The sequence below is a fragment of the Ooceraea biroi genome, chromosome 7 (genome assembly GCF_003672135.1).
Source record: "Ooceraea biroi isolate clonal line C1 chromosome 7, Obir_v5.4, whole genome shotgun sequence".
Classification (NCBI taxonomy): domain Eukaryota; kingdom Metazoa; phylum Arthropoda; class Insecta; order Hymenoptera; family Formicidae; genus Ooceraea; species Ooceraea biroi.
This window is the reverse complement of record NC_039512.1, coordinates 16359524-16373865: the sequence shown is the minus strand read 5'-3', so window position 1 is coordinate 16373865 and position 14342 is coordinate 16359524. Positions and strand designations below refer to the sequence as shown.

The 14342-nt window shown below is 46.1% G+C and overlaps 1 protein-coding gene across 1 annotated transcript in view; it reads right to left on the bottom strand.

Moving 5' to 3' along the window:
- LOC105282808 (DE-cadherin) overlaps nt 1-14342 on the bottom strand; it is a 123242-nt gene that overhangs the window by 15082 nt on the left and 93818 nt on the right.

Sequence of the window (14342 nt, the reverse complement as noted above, 5' to 3'; positions counted from 1 at the left end):
CTTTTGTCTTTGTTTAAACTTACGTTGAATATGACAGTATAATTTATGAAAATAGCACACTTAATCGGCGAAAATGTCAGTTAAAAAATGTATTATTACAATACCGACCAAGTGTAAAATGTTTAATATTTAAAATAAATGTCAAATAGTACCTATCTATAATATCTTATAATTAATATTATATTAATTGTACTAATTCTCTCTTTCTCTCTTTCTCTCTTTATCTAGTTCTCATTTATTTAATTGTATATCGTAGACGCGAATTTTCTCACATACGTATTTCTTTTTATATACGTGATTTAAAATATTGAGCGTTACCTCGATACAAATTTTTATGGTATTTAACCACAACAATCGCAAGGACATATAAAACAACGTGAAACGGTGAAACGTGAAGTGAAATATATTCCCACGGAAAAATTTATAGCTCGCAACGAAACTAAATTTGCAATTGCCAAACGCTAAGTAAATTAGAAATTACATATCTCAAGGCGCAGCTCCGCTGCAAAGGTCTCTGTGCATCACTGACAACTATGTATATTCTACCAACATCGAAAAGCGAAGAGTACAAGTTAGAACTAACTGCTTACGCTATCTATCTCAAAACTATTCATGAGTTATGTAAAATAGGCGTTGCTAATGTGGTGGAGTCTCTTTAAGTTAGTCCACAAAGACGAAGCGGAGAGCTTCGTAGAAGAAAATATTCCGAGCGTTAACACGAAAATGCTTACTAGCGATTGCGATTTAGTTGATCGAGAGATAAATTATTTCAGTCTTTGCAATATTCAATATTTGTTACTAATTAACGTGGTAATTTGCTCCTTCGGTAAAATCTCAGTAAACTGAAGAAACAAACATACCAGAGAAGGAAAACAGCATCAATGCTCGTTCGTTTTATCGACCGCTTTTCGTCGATACTTTTGAACACCAAAATGTTTCGGGTCGCTCTTTTGTTAATGCTTTTCGACCGTGGTACGTGACGGCGACGAAATGCTGTCATTCCTGTAGCTTGTGTGGGTCCAGCCACAATGCGGTTTACCCGCACTTAATGCGGACTCTGTCCCGAATTTTAAGTAAATTTGTGCCGCCGTAAAAGGGATACTACCAGAATTGCATAAAATTTTACCGGGCTCGCAAACGGCCACTCTGCAAACCCCCGCCGCTACGAAATATGGTGAAATGACAAAATAAATAAACGTGCGACAGAATGAGATGAAGTCAGCTAGTATCTCTTTTTTGAACCATAAATCCCGGACTTTTCCTGACAGCGCGTCCAAATGCATTCAGTTGTTTTTCCTGCTTTTGCTTGGTGAAAGCAGCATAACGGCGCAATCAATAATTTTCGACATCAATCATTATTCACGAAAATTCGAGATTAACTGCAGACGATCCAATACAAACGATCATCGCTCAAGCTGTAATATAATATGCACAAGCACAATGATGCATGTATGTATAATTTTTTGATCAGAAAGTGCGAGAAATTTTCGCGATGATCAAATTTGAAATTACTTGAAACAATCGGAAATCCGTCACGCGGTACTCGCCGCATTTATTTATCATCGCTCGGACTTAATCGAGCACACTGTTCGTACACCGCGAACCGATCCATCCTGTCAAATGTTCAAATTAACACCTCGTCCATTATCTTGTTCCGCTCCAATTGGAGGCAACATCTGCGTACGCAGGATATTCGTGTTTCCACGTTAGCCGTGCGCTGTTAAGCATTATCGCTTTCCCGCTTGCTTCGGGAGCACGCGCTGATGTTGCTTCTCTTGGATACCTCCAAGAAGAAGAAGAAGAAAAAGAAGAAATATCTCTCTCTTTTAGTTCAGTTCTTTTGCGTCCATTAAGCACTCTATATTGCATTCGTCCGCGGAGCTGTGCGTATTAGCGGGAAATTTTTACCAGGTTTCTCGCGCGCGCGCGCGCACTCGGCCGCAATTTTCAATAGCCAGGTCGGACAGCGGTTGCGACTTTGCGCAACGAAATTATACATACGCGAATGCGCGATGGGCTACGTACGCAATTACTGCTCCATCGGGAAGATTACTCTATCGACTCGCAAACGAAACAGCATCACGTTGAAGAGTACGCGAATGAGTGAAACCGATAAGCGTAAATAAAACTCTAGCATGTCTTTTTTATGAAGCCGTCCCTAAACTCAACGTTGCGCTCGAATATCAGAAAAATTACATGCGCCTGTTCAGCAAAGATTGTCAGTTTTTATTGCATTTATCGTAAACGATGCAACGACAGCTATGAATATTAACCCTCCGTCCAATGGCTGCCGATTAATTCCGCGCGAGATAAAAGAAGTTCGACCCACATGATAAAAAATTCTAGTTTGAAATATGTAACGAATGAATGAATTAACTCAGAAAAAGCGAGATATTTTCCACTTTGCGTCGGGTATTGCGCATGTTTTCGATTTTCCTATATCCTTTCCAGAACATATACACATATTATCGTACTTGCATAAACGGATCTAAGCAGATCCTCAACGGATTCAAAGAATAGGACAAGACATACATTCACGATTGCAAATTTAATTTTAGGAAAAAAGCGAGTAATGCTAAGACCGACGAAAATAGCGCGCGAGATAAAAGAAGTGGCACGAGATGCGCACTAGAAAATTATTCTCACGAGATACAGTTTGCGTACTCAGGTCGTTAGAAGGGATTCGTGTCAGTCGTGCCGTCCTAATTCCGGCTTGCGTCCAAGCCGGGGGAGGCCCAGCGACATTCATGTCACAAGCCGAAAACCAGGTATGTTATAGCGGATTACGGATCGAGTTCGCCGTGTTCGTATCAAAACCATTTATCGAAACTATCAGCGAGCGAGATTTATTGAATTCGACCGCATCGTTTCTCCCTTCCTCCCGTCCCTCCCCGCGCCAAGCCTTTTTTTTCCCGGAGGTGGCGACGCGCGCAACGCTCTCTCTAATCCACAGTTGCGAAAAAAAACTCGCCGATTCACGTATCCTGTAGCGCGCTGTCCAATCTCGTCACGCGGATCAAATCTTCTTTTTTTGCGCGCGCGACGATCCGCCGATGCCGAGTAAATGAGAAGTTGATCGCTCGCGCTTTGATAATTGCTCTTCGATGAGCGATCGATCGACGCGGCGCGCGCCAGCTGGAGATACCGCGGAAATATCGGTTATTTATTTAACGCTCATACATTTGCAAAATTTCGTAGGGATTACCAATGCAGCTCGATATTATTAGTTCGCTCACCACGACTAACAAATACCGTTATGAAGATTGAAACAATTCTTTTTCTGCCTCTTTTCTTATATTTAATTATTTCTGCAAGTCGCCGCATAATCACACGTTGATTCAGTGTCTTATACGCCTTACGCGATAGCGACTAACGCAGTAGTTAAATAGCGAATCCACGATAAGTTTAAAAATAAGTTAAAAAGTGCAGTCGGTCCAGAGCCAGAGCGCTTATCGCCGGCGTTTTCCGTAGCAGTTTTTTTCGTGAAACATCGTCTCACTAACACGTAAGCGACCGAATCCGTTATACCCACGGAAATTATTAATCCTCATTTCACTAAGTGCACATTGAAAGCGCTCGGCGAGCGTTGTGTTCACGCCACGCGAAAGCAGCCTCTACCACGCCGGCTACCCCGCTAATACCGAAATCGCGTCTCGTGCGAAAAGTCGCCGCAGGGGAAACGTACGTACGCTACGTATAATCTTTATAATTTCCCGTATCCGTGTGCGTTTATCTCCGAGAGCGCCGCGCGATAAAACGCACCATTAACTTATCTAATTGGGTTAAAACATCCTCCAAATTTATCGTTTTTTTCCTCGCTTATATCGTACGAACGAAGCGTTTCTCTCTTTATCCCTTTCACGTTTTGCACAACTTCCTGCAGCGCGTGTCGCGCCCCATAATTCCGCTAGTTTCGCGTCCTACGTATATATACGTGCCGCGAGAGTTCGGGGGAAAGGAAAAAAAAACAGGATTTATGAAAATGCGAATTTTTTCGCGAATGTTCCGAAATGTTCTGGCACGGATTGGTCGATCGCGACGGCGACAACGGGATCGGCCCCACGGGATGCCGTTTCCAGTATTATCGTTGGCGTAGCGTTATCAACGACGTCATCGGAAAAGCGTCAACTGTAAAGGGACTCGCATCGGGTCCGGGAGCCGTTTCGCATTTTTCATATCGCGCCGGGCGTCGCGTCGCGTCGCGATATTTCCTGCGACCGATACGCATCTCTGGATGATCGCGCCGCGCTGGGGATGCGAAAAGCGAAACGTGAATTTATCCCGATGATATCAAACGCTCATTACTGGGAACGAAGGCAAAATTATATCGCCACTTTTTTCCGGCGTAATCGGCGCGACCGCGCGTTCGTAGCGCGGCCAGCCGATTTCCCGACTAATTTAAAAAAAGAATTCAAAGTCACCCCTGCCGCTGAAACGAACGTTTTTAGCACGAGGAAAAAGATCTCCCGCATCACATGTTTCGCGATAATGCGGGAAATTCTCGAATTCTCATTCGTGCGCGATTGGTCCGTGCTATCGCGTAATTGTTTGCCATGCATAACCGCATAATTATCGGATTAATTATGCGCGGCGAAGATCACAACGGCCCGGTTGAAAGCGGCCAGATCCAAGGAGAGATATCGAGAAACACGTCGCCGTCTCTGATTCCTGGAGACCATTAGACGCACTGAGTTATTGTCAAAGTTAGATGCACACTCTGGCCTCGAGCGAGATGGGCCATGAGCAAGCTTGCTAATTAGAGACCCAATCCGGCGATTGCTCTTGCACGTTAAGTAATATTCCTAAACACGCGCGTTGACATTTACTGCGCGCAAGATGCGGACAGATGTGCGGCTGTGTTCGATCGGCCGGCCACTTTAATTAAAATCCCGGGGGGGGAAAAAACGTGTCGGCGCGCGTAACGCCGGAGAACACAACAGATTAACTCGGCGCGATTCCACGTCGCGTGGCGGCTCTCGAACGAAAGATAACTCTCGTGGTCCCGTGGGACGGGCACGGCTGAGCTCCACACGGCTTCTCCACGCGGCACGATAACCCGGAAGGGTATTTACACATCGCGCTCTCGCGCGATAGTTTCCTATGGTTTCACGTTCATGCAAATTCGAGTTATCCGCGCGTTTACGCATCTCGCGTGCGCTCAAGGCGCTACGTCGCCGTGAATACGACGTTTGACGCATCGCCTCACGGTCTATGCGCGCGCGACCCAGTTTGGCGCGAATTCTCCCGGGTAGCTGCCTAAATCCGTATATTTCCCGCGACTCGACCGAGAGGGAAGGAAAGTTACGATCGCGACCACGCAAAGCCGCGCGAGAGACCGGTAGGCCGAGTTTAATTTGCTGAAAGATCGTCGCGGATGGGCGCGGCACATGCCCACCGCAGCCCACGGGATTTATCCACCGGGAGGATTATCGATAACCGGGTCATCGCGCAGCGACACGCGTACGAAACTCGCACACTGCTTCCTACTTGCAACCATAAGTGCACGATTGCCAGTGAAAACCGGTCATCCGTGTAATAGAGCGTACGATAAAGGTATCGCCTGCTCTAGCTTTGGGCGCTTGCATTCTGATAATCGTTGGGTTATCAGTGCCGATTCAGTGGCGATTGAAGCGCGCGTCCGAAGGGGAATGTGCACTTTACGGGTTTCCGAAAAAAGAACTTCCCGAGAATTCGGAAAGTTGCAAATTGAGCCTCCGCAGAGCAGCATCAATATTCATTCCACGCGAGCGCGTCCGTTCCGCGCGACTACGTTATAGAAGTTCAGTAGCACAAAAGATACATCTTAATACGGTATATCGCAATTTATCTCGCGGAGGAGGGCACGAGCGAGGGAAAATGACTACGCTGATCCGCGCACGCCTGCCTTTCAATCGTCCATCCCGCTAATGCAGCCCGAGACCGTTCGATGCGGATGATCAGTCGCGGAAGGGGATGAAAAGCGACGTGCGCGACGCGAAATACCGCGTAAGGTCCTCGCGACGGGGAGAGCGCGCGGCATCCCCGGATACGCCTGTCTGCGTGGCGAATCACGAACGTGCCGCCGCGTGGGTGCATTATGCATCGTAAGTGCATCTCGTATCGATAATCGAAGCTGAACCAGGCCTCGTAGACGCACACGCGCACGCACGCACGAGGACGCCGATACGAGGGACTGCGGCGGCATTTCTCTCCACCTTTCCACCCTTCCAACCTGGCGCCGGTGACCGCCACCTCTCAACGCTCTCGCTCACGCCAGCTCGGTTCCCCCGTGTGTGCACGTTATGGATTACTGTCGCCGCGCCTAACTCGATTAAACCAACTTGTCGACTACTTTGCCTCGCGGCCTCGCAAGGCCCGAGTCGCTCTCTCGCACCCTCCCGCGCCGTCACGTATATTGCGGTCTTGATATTCCTCGTGCGGCACATCGGGGCCAATCTCCCAGCCACTTAATCAATCCGCACGCTCCATCATCCTTTCAAGACCCACTCCGCTTTTTTCATTTTCCCCTGCCCTCCTCCGGTTACTCGCCACGTACGAGCGAAGTGATAGCAACGTCCTAATTTGTGGAACGTAACATTCTAATTATTCGCCAATTAGACACGCAATGCTTAGCTCACGATGTTAACGCGCGAGCTCTCGAGGTGATGCCTCGTGTGACGCGCTGGATCTCGTAGCCGCGCGCGGAATATACGGAATAAAGGCGGTTAGCGTTTGGAACACGAGTCGGCAATTCGCGGGACGAGCGTCGAAATCACGAAGCGCGCTCGCCGCTGCGTCGTAACGGCCGCGACACGGGCACATTACTGCCAGACTCGGTAATTTATTACAAACCATGTGTACGTTGTCGACCCTACCTCATTTACGAGCTGAAGATGCGCTACCAGCGCGTGGACGCGCGTGCGTTACCCGTTCGTAAAACGCGAGTTTCAAATCGTCGCTTTTACAGCCAATAAAGCGTGCGAGAGCGCGTAACATCCCGCACGCGGGATCGCACTCGCATATCCGCGGACACGAGAGTGCCACAGCGGTTTGACTGACACCCCGCCATGGCCGGTGATTGACATCGAGACCACGATGACTGAAACGCGCGGAAAAATTGATCGTTACAAAAACGAATGTCGATCCCTCCTATTGATTACGTCGCGTATCTCGCAAATTAAAACTCCGAGAAAAGCGTCCGCAAACAAATGTTCTCTCAAAGCTGATCAAATAATCAATTGACTCAACCAGAATTGATCGTGTTGATGTGGCGAGGAGACAATAGACGATCACTGTGAATGTATAACGCAACGTTGGTTTATTTCAGTCACAAAATGTACGTACATGTGTATTGCGTTGCAAATACTATCGATCTCCACGAGTCCGGGCTCGTGTATTTATTTCCTGAACGAATGTTGGAAATGAGCAAGACCTCGAAAATGCTTTCATCGAGATTCCTCTAGCTCTAATTAAATAACGGCGGTTATCTTTACCTTGCCTCTTGAAATATTCATTTGAAATATTCATTTTGATACTGACAGAAATTAAAGAAGAAATCTTATTAAGATGGAAGATAAGAAATTGAGAAAATTCTTCATATTTAAAGCGGAAATCATTTTATTGAACTATATACGATGATTTGTGATCGTAAAAAAATATGTGAAGGAAACGACTTCATAATAACGTGTCTGACCTGCGGAGAATGCCGCATTCCCGAAAACACCGCTTGAACGTGGACACAAAGTGACGAAGGAGAGAGATCACAACTCTGGAACGCTTTTGTGTCGTCGGATGAAATTTTAGCTTCGCGTGACCCGTCGTGTCGGAGGGCCACGACTACCTCTCATCGCTCCCTCTCACCTGCGCTCTTCTTTTTCCACGCCATCCTCTCCATCTGGCGTTCTCGTGTGTCGTAAAAAATAGTAGAGCCTTGCTGCCATCGTCGTAGTCGACATCGTCGTCGACATTGTCGTCGTCGTGGTCGTGGTCGTGGTCGCGTGTGCGGTTATCGTTATCAACGGTCGCGCTGCGCATCCCACTGCACGGATGAGTACGGGACACTCGGGTATAGAATAATCAGCGGTCGTGCACACGATGGGCACGCACACATGCCCGTGTGTGCAGCGCCTATCTATTTTCCGAGCCATAATCGCGCTGGCAGGTCGAACTCGGGTGAGGCGACTGCGCGAGACGAAGAATCCTCGATCCCTGCCGGAGATGGCAATAAATACTGGAGCTACGAGATACGTAGGAAATGGCGAAAGCAAAAACTTCCGGCTACGTACGACACCGATCTACGGAGGGTCAGCCAGGTGGAATTTTACGACGGGAATCGCGTCTCGGTTCGCGTGCATTTTTCCGGATTTTCCCGACGAGAGAGTGGCGCGCTGCTCGACTCCGCTACGCGATGCTCACGGGGACGAACTTCTCGCTCCTTCGACAATGCTCAAAGCTAATTTTCTGCGGAGTCGAGATTCCCCTTTGTTGTACGCAGCGAGGTAATGTAAAGATCAGAGAACCCGTGAGCTCGCCCGACACCTCGCCGAGGAAGCAAGAGTTAATACAGCGCAGTCCGTGATCTATACAGTCAGAGACCGCTGAAACTTTTCCACTCTGCGCTAGAGGAGCCACTTAGGATGCACCGCGGCGATAGCGCCAAGAAATTGCCTCGCTGCAGCATACGCCATGCGATTTCCGCGCACAGTGCTCCCTTTGAACCTCGATCTCGATCTCGAGCTAAAACGGGTCTTCGATGTTTTGATCTGCGGCGTGATAGAACGCCCCGATTCCGCGCCGCGCGCATCGGCCGCAGCGTTGTCCGGGGCACGGCGTCGCGGAAATATCGGCTACGCACAGTTACGTGCGCGCGAAGAACAAAGGTTCTCGTTCATGACAGAGCTGGGCGAGGCGGGCCGATCCCGAGCGTGAGCCAAGCGGCCGACCTCGCCGCGCCGGTTCGACGATAGCCGTACGATTAATTAAATGTATCCGAGTGGACGGAGAGGCGACGTGCATGGTCTCGCGTGCTATCGCGCGGGTGCAAAGACCCCATCGACTCCATTTGAAACGTATTAACGGAGCATTGTACGTCGAACGATCGTCCGCACAAAGAGACGCGTCGGCCGGCACTCGCGCTCGATATATCCACTGCTATCCTCTTCCGGCATTGTTTTCTTCAGCGGCTCTATTGTCCGTCGTGCCTCATTGTCATTTTCGTGCCGGTAGAAGGATTAACCCGCGGAATATCTCGGGCTCGCTCTCTTTCTCTTCTTTCTTCTCGTTCTCGTGGTTGCGTGAAGTGTATTTTCGTCTCACGATTCCGTGTTCCCCTCGTAAAGCCGATCGAAATATTGCGCCCGAATCTGCAAGCGGAAGGGAACACGCTCGATCGGCCACGCGTACACGAACCACCACAGTAACGACTCGCGCAGTACACATTCCGCGGAAGGGCATTGTTGTCCTGCTATGATCCATTATCTATTGTACAGTAGTATTGTCGTTGTGAGATCCGATACAGTAGGACTAACGTTAAATGGCCTCTTTTACGGAAGTCGGTCCTTTCCCGCGATAGACGCCGTAGGACGATATACTTCGACGCTGACGTAAAATCGCTTAGGGAATCGCAAGGATTCCCGGCCGTACAACAATCTCATGTTCCGACGCGATAAGGCTGTCCATAATGACGATAAATAGGCGGAAGCGCTATTCAATTTCCGCGGATGATGACCGTCGATATATCCAAATTATCGCTCAATTCCCATCATTTATTTAATTTATTAATGATCACTATTAATTTCATAATGATCTCTATTAATTTCATCGTAATGATATTTCAATAAATAAAAAGCTATTAAATAGCGCATTTCATAAAGGCGCCAATATTAATGTTCATTCAAGGGAGAGATGGTGCCACGCTTTCAACTGATCGGCATTAAAATCGCACTGGGATTCAAAACTGATCACAGAAAACATTTCGCTCGCGCACGGAACATTACTAAATAAATAAAAATTCGACACGATTACCTCGACAAACTAATCATATCAGATTCGTATCATTTCGCACGTATGATTTTAATTACGATAATTATCGATGGCTCACGTCCACGGAAGCGATTTCATTTGCGGTATTAACAATGCTGATGATTACGCATCTCGATTAAATGCTCGTTGATTTCATTTAAAACTGAGTCCGGATACAATGGATTGAGGACAAACAATTTTGCACAAATATCTGAAATATCATATTGATTTCCGCAAGCGTAGAAATTTCTACGTGGATCCGAAACTCAGTATTACTTTTTTCTCTCCTTTCTTTTCTATTTTTTATAAAAATGTTTAACTTCTGTCGAATATTACCAACGATGTTATTAAATAAAATCGGAAATAGCCAGTAATTGTTACAGTACAAATTTTCTGAGGTAGGACGAAATTTCCTCATATATATCATATTTCTACGTCATTCGCGCGATATTCGATAACATTCCATGCTGCGTTGGACTTCGAGCTATCCAATAACAAAGTAGACATTAATTCAGCGCTTATACTGCCATATAGCATAATCATCGTGCCTCAGTCTCGATTGAGCAGTAATGTACGAAATTGGATGATAAAATACAGGATAGCCCATGCGCTGTTGTGATACTATTATCGTCCAATTATGAGATGTAATCACGGATTAAGTCTGGATTTAATATAATATTGTCGTAATCTTCATTCCAACAGGAATTTGATATAGACTTCCCTCAGTAATAAGCTAAGAAATGCGGGGTCAGGTCAAGCCTGTACTTGATTTAGGCACGTACTTGATGGAACATAGTTGCCCCGAAATGATTTTGCGGACGGGATGTCGAGCAAGACCACCACCGTGCCCGTGTCGTCGCGCATCTCCGTTTCACATTTAAATATGCATTATGCATCCCTCGTATTCCAACAATGTCTGCTTCCCATTACCCACAATGACAGCAGCCCGGCGCGTGCAACTCCCGCACGCTCTTTTTGTCCCCCAAGTTCCTCTCGTAATAGATTTTAAGGCGATTAATAACGCACAATGCAGCGATTTTTAACATCGTTGCGAACTGAAAAAGAGAACATCGACAAACTTAATCTCGAGGACTTAAAATACCTCGTCGGAATATCGAGCTGAAAACTGATAACCGCGAATAAAGCGGAAGATTTCGTTCTTCTCTTTTCGTTGGTTGTTTCTTTTCAATTACTATCCGATATTGCTTTTCCCCCGATATTTCAATATTGTAAATTTATAAATAACAACTGCAAATTGCATCATTTAGTAAGTTGCCAATAATTAGACGATTACGCGAGGGAGAAAGAAAGATGTCAATGTTAATTAATCAAATCAATCAATTGTCGGATTCGGATAAGCCGAGAATATTGGTAATTAGATTAAATTGATAATTAGATGTATAATTTTTCATAAATATAATTCACATCAACAGTACATGCGTTAACGATCTTTATCAAGATGTGTTTATTGTTCGGAGTATCTCTCAACAGCGCCTGGATAAACTGGAGAACAGAAACGAGATATCGCGATTTTGATGTAATTGGAAGTAATTTAATATAATTGGAGATAAGCAATGTCGCGACAAAAAGCCATAGATTCAATGTTTGAACAGCGAAATGTTAACATTATTTCTAGATTGAGCCCTTAATTGATTTTTGTTCAAATGATGGAAGACCCGTTACAGAGTGCTGTTACATTAATGACGATGGACAAAAGTGTCTGTGTACCGCTGCTGTGTGCCTTTGAACTCGCCTCGAGAAATGTCATTTTCAATAATCTAGCGATAATTGATGTTTTGTTGCGATGATATGTCTATGTCTGTCAGAAGCGGAAGAGAGATCTATTTATGCTAAAGCAGTATTATTAATTTATATACCTCTACTTCAATATCAATTGCGGTTACATTGATAACCCGCTTATATTATAAAGCTGTGTAATGACATTACATATGACAACAAAAAGATAACGTATTTTCAAATAGATTTGAATTCAAATAGATTCGAATGAAATAGAATTGAATTTGAGAGACATAAATGGAATTTTTCCAAACAATTATATTGGTTACAGATGATTTGCTGAAAATGTTGCTAAAAAAAGCCAATTTTCATTTACGTTATTTGGTATAGATAAAACATTAATATCAAGATATTATTTAAATATTAAGATATTAAGATATTTTGGATGATCTTATCAATTCATGATAATGATATGAATAACAAATAACAAATAAAATACAGCACAATATTGGATAAAATACATGTTCGATACACCATGTGCAACGCTTATTGTAGTAGCAGAGTAAGGCGTGACATATCTTCGTCAAGTCAACTCGCGCGGATTTCCGGCCAACGCGATTTCAAAACTCGTTATTCCACACCTATCGGGGCTCGCTCTCCTTTCTAACGTGCAACGAGCATTGTCGGCAGAACGGGCTTTAGCTTTGCGAGCGTGCAAATAAACATTCCCGTAACTGCGGATTGAAAACAAGAAGCAAGCGCGAGCAATCAGAATATCCGCCACGGCGGCGGCCGATGCACTTTCTCACACCGATTCTGGAATAACTCTTCGATGAGACATCGATACTACGTCGCAGAATATTAAAATCCGATAAAAGGTGCGCTATCGCGTCGACATCGCACCAACGAGAATTCAAGTCTTCCGAATTAATCAATTCTTCATTTGATATAAGTAAAAACGATATTGTCAAGACGTTCGAAGTTGCCTTGCCGACAATTAGCAAGACGCTACTGCGTCGCGATGGTACCTCGGGTCACGGAAGAGTGATTGATCATTTCGTGCGAACGCAAAAGTATTCAAGATTTTTCCACGACGTGAGAGAAATGGGACACTTGTTGCTAAGAGGATAAGAGCCGTCCGACAAAGGGCTGGCGAAGGTTTGCGATCGCTCGTTACTTCGTATGCTTCCCGCAACTCTCCGTTCATCGATTCCCCGCGCGAGATCCCGCGAAGGATGAATCGGATTCGCGTGTCGTCGCGAAGAAGATCCGACCTTACCGTTCTTCATCCGACTTGATGGGATAGCGAGTTACAGGCTGGCATCACTCGTATCCGTTTCTTCGTTCGCGCGAATGACCCTTCACGCCTCGCGAGATTACACCGATCGGCTATGGGTAATTCCTCGGCTCACTGATCTTTGGATTTCTCGACGAAGCAACGCGATCGGGAGCAAGCCGATGGACGGCGGTTACACCTCGTGGCCGAGATTGCGCGATCGGTTCCGTATGCCGATAACGCGTTGCATCGCTGGCCGTGAAGCGCTGAAATTTCCACGGTAACCGCTAATCATCCTCTTGGTCGCACCCGATTCGCGCTACAAAGGCGAACGGGATCAGTATGCACCGATTATTGTCAGGACCGACAATTTTGACAACATTAATAATGCACAGCTAATTGGACGCGCGATAACGCGAAGGCGTAGTCGACGGGAACGTTATCGGTGATCGGATATCGATGACGCTCTCATTGCGGAAATGCGACCAAGATCTGAATGAGTCATCCCCATTTGACGCGTCTGATTCACGCAAATGGGTTCATCGCGCACGCAATTCCACAGAATATCGTGGCTGTTGTCAGTTGCACAATATATTTCAGAGATCACGACTTTGCGTACCGCGAGTGACTTTTTCGTGCAATTGCATGTGAAATTGCAACTTGAATGGATTCAGCAAAAGTTTCACGTCGGATATTAAATTCCCCGCTTTCGGGAGAAATTAAGATAGTTGCTCCTTCGCAATAATGTAAGAATCGCTTCAAGTTATAACGAAAAACTGATATCGAGTTTGTCGTCGGCTTGCAACCCCGCGAAATAACTCGGGCATGATTGCGTCACCGAAACTCGTCGCTTACGGACGAGTTATATGCCGCAAAAGGAGAAAGAGAGACAGAGAGGGAGACGCAACGGTATTATGGTATCGGTATTACCGCGCGAACCTCATTTCCATGGATCGCAGCGAATCGAACTTGGTCCAAACTCACAGCACTTCGCGCGCCACGGCTGCACTATCTGATTTCGATATTGAAATTAATATCCCGCATGAACCGGGAGTCGACGAGAAAGGGCGCTGCGCTGGAGCGTGATACACGGAAAAACGTGTCCATGGGACGACAGCAAAAAAATAATCGCAAAAACGTTTCGTTCTCTGTCGACGAGATATGTACGATCCGCGCGCGATTCACACAGCTCGTTCAAATACGTTGCACTCGCGAATGTATCGACATGATTTTCCAGTCTTATGGAGTATTTCGAAATAAAGGTCCTCATCGCATTTTGCGATCGAGCGTTCAGTTGCGCGCGAACTTTCACGCGGAAAATTGTCGCGCA